A 2991-nucleotide genomic window follows, 5' to 3' on the forward strand; every position below is an offset into this window, starting at 1 on the left:
CCACTGAGTGTTGTTACTGAGAAAGCCTCTCCAGGGACTAATTACAGCAGATAATTGGAGGCCATGATGGCACAAGCCTCTCAGAGACTCCAACTCAAAAGCCAAATCCAAAGGCCTTTGAAAAATCTGCAGTCCCTGCAGGGAGAACTCAGGAGCCCCCAAGGGCCATTCCTGAGTAAGGCTCCCCAGGGACTCCTTCCAGCAGATCCTTGAGGCCACTGGGATGTGGGCTGGGGGGGAATTCTGAGGGCAGGACAAGGGGCTGACAGTGCCCAGCCTGGCTGGGGCTGTGCCAGGAGGCCCCAGGGCCTCAGGACAAGGTGCACAGACCCTGCTGCTGTGCTTCAGGGAAGCAAGACTTGGCTTCTCTTTGTCCCCACCTGTCATCACTGCCTCCAGTTCTCTGCTCTGCCTGGGGCCTGGGGACACTTTCTCAGTGGTGTCCCTCAGTGGGACCCATTAAAGTCCAAGAAACTTTGGAGTTGGATTCTGACTTGGAGTTCTGGAGAGGTTTCTTCAGCTCCCTCTAAGGGACTGATGTTCAGGGCCTGAGCACAAAGCCCCAGAGGCTCATTAATGTCCTTGTGCTGAGTCTGTGCTGCTGAGCTGGGCTGGGCTCCTGGCACAGAGGCAGCTCCTGGTAACCAAGAAGAGCTTCAAAAGCACATTTCTCTTGATGAGCAGCTCTTCTGCCAGCCCAGCAGGGCTGGGGCACTGCCTGCAGCCACCCCGGGCACAGCACAGAGGCACAGAGAGCTTCAATCAGTCAGGCTGGGAAGGTGCTGAGAAGTGCCCGGGACAGAATCACTGCCAGCCCTTGGCACAGGAACCTCTGGCTGCAGGGCAATGCAGCTGCAGCTCCTGGAGTGATCTCCTAAAGCTGGAAAATCCCAATGCCTACAGACCCTGTGAGTACATTCTCTGATTGTTTCTTGTGCAGAGCAGCCAGGGGTGCCCAGGGCTGTCCTGCAGAGCAGGGTCCTGCAGCCCAGGGCGCTGTGCTGGGGCAGGGACTCTGCTGCCTGCCAGGGACAGCTCTCAGCCAGCCCTGGCAGCTGCTCCCAGCACTGGGGGACGTGAATGGGAGGAAACAGCTTGTGCGGCTTGGAAGTGTTCTCCTTGTGTGGGGAGGATGCTGCATTGTTCAGGACTGCTTCCATCCCGGCATTTAACTGCAGAAAATTTCAAAGTTGAATTTACAGGGAGCACAGCAAGGCAAGGACTGCATAAAAGGGAAAATCCTGCTTTTTTAGTTTATTGGTCTGTGTTGCCTTGATGGGAAATTGCACATAGATATTCATCTCTCAGTTCAAGTTTAGAATAAAAAAAACTCACAGATCTGAATAAATGAGGCAGTTAAACAATCAGCAGAGGGCCCCTTAAAGGCAGCATCACTGTAACTTTTCCAGTCTCCTCAGGGTTGCTCTGATACTGCCATCAGAGCCTGCAGAGCCAGAGCTGCCCTCGGGAAATGCCAGAGCTGGGAGGGGTCTGCAGGGCAGAGCTGAGCCCACAGGGCTGGGCTTGGCTCTGGCAGCACTGGCAGGGCCCAGCCCCGGGCACAGGGAAGCAGCTGCTGGCAGGGACAGCTCCAGGCAGCAGAGCCCTGGGCAGGGAGTGGAGGAAAAGTGCCCACAGGCTGTGCTGAAATATTTAAAGTCCTCTCCAAACCCAAGTATTCCATGATTACTTTTCTTACAGATCCCCATGCCAAGACACAGAAAATGTCCAACAGCAGCTCCATCAGCCACTTCCTCCTGCTGGCATTGACAGACACACGGAAGTTGCAGCTCCTGCACTTCTGCCTCTTGCTGGGCATCTCCCTGGCTGCCATCCTGGGCAACGGCCTCATCATCAGCGCCGTAGCCTGCGGCCACCACCTGCACACACCAATGTTCTTCTTCTTGCTCAACCTGGCCCTCAGCGACCTGGGCTCCATCTGCAGCACTGTGCCCAAAGCCATGCACAATTCCCTCTGGTACACCAGGAACATCTCCTACTCACGATGTGCTGCACAGCTCTTTTTCTTTGTGTTCTTCATCTCAGCACAGTTTTGCCTCCTGACCATCATGTGCTACGACCGCTACGTGTCCATCTGCAAACCCCTGCACTACGGGACCCTCCTGGGCAGCAGAGCTTGTGCCCACATGGCAGCAGCTGCCTGGGCCAGTGGCTTTCTCAATGCCCTCATGCACACGGCCAATACATTTTCCTTGCCCCTGTGCCATGGCAATGCCCTGGGCCAGTTCTTCTGTGAAATCCCACAGATCCTCAAGCTCTCCTGCTACAAATCCTACCTCAGGGAACTTGGGCTCATTGCATTTAGTTTCTGTTTGGTATTTGGTTGTTTTGTGTTCATTGTTTTCTCCTATGTGCAGATCTTCAGGGCTGTGCTGAGGATCCCCTCGAAGCAGGGACGGTAAAAAGCTTTTTCCACCTGCCTCCCTCACTTGGCTGTTGTTTCCCTCTTTGTCAGCACTTCAGCATTTGCTTACCTGAAGCCCCCCTCCATGTCCTCCCCATCCCTGGATCTGGCAGTGTCAGTTCTGTACTCAGTGGTGCCTCCAGCCCTGAACCCCCTCATCTACAGCCTGAGGAACCAGGAGCTAAAGGCTGCAGTGTGGACACTGATGACTGGATGGTTTCAGGAACATTTAACTGTTGGTCAATTTCTGCAAATCACTTGTAATAAAACTCATTTTTGATACGTCTTGTTGGTTTCATTTTGGAGATCTGTTTCCTTTGTTTTAATATTTTCATATGGTCAACAAAGTAAAGCCATTCCTTGTGCCATTTCTCATTTTGTTTCTCTCCACTTTCCCTGTGGCCACAGACTGTGTCAATGAGGGGCTGCACTGTTGGTGGCTTTAAATGAACTAAAGGATCTCCCAACAAAGTTTTCTGAAGAGATGCCCTTTTGTTGCCTTCTCTGGAGCTGCAGCAGCAATGTCTGTGTGCAGAGCTGGGGGCAGATCAGTGCTGGCCCAGCAG

At 53.5% G+C, this 2991-nt stretch overlaps 1 pseudogene; it reads left to right on the forward strand.

The window, feature by feature from the left end:
- The first annotated feature begins 1709 nt into the window (after positions 1–1709).
- On the forward strand, positions 1710–2705 carry LOC131559645 (olfactory receptor 14J1-like; annotated as a pseudogene).
- The last annotated feature ends 286 nt before the right edge of the window (positions 2706–2991 follow it).

This window comes from Ammospiza caudacuta, chromosome 7 (genome assembly GCF_027887145.1).
Source record: "Ammospiza caudacuta isolate bAmmCau1 chromosome 7, bAmmCau1.pri, whole genome shotgun sequence".
Lineage (NCBI taxonomy): Eukaryota > Metazoa > Chordata > Aves > Passeriformes > Passerellidae > Ammospiza > Ammospiza caudacuta.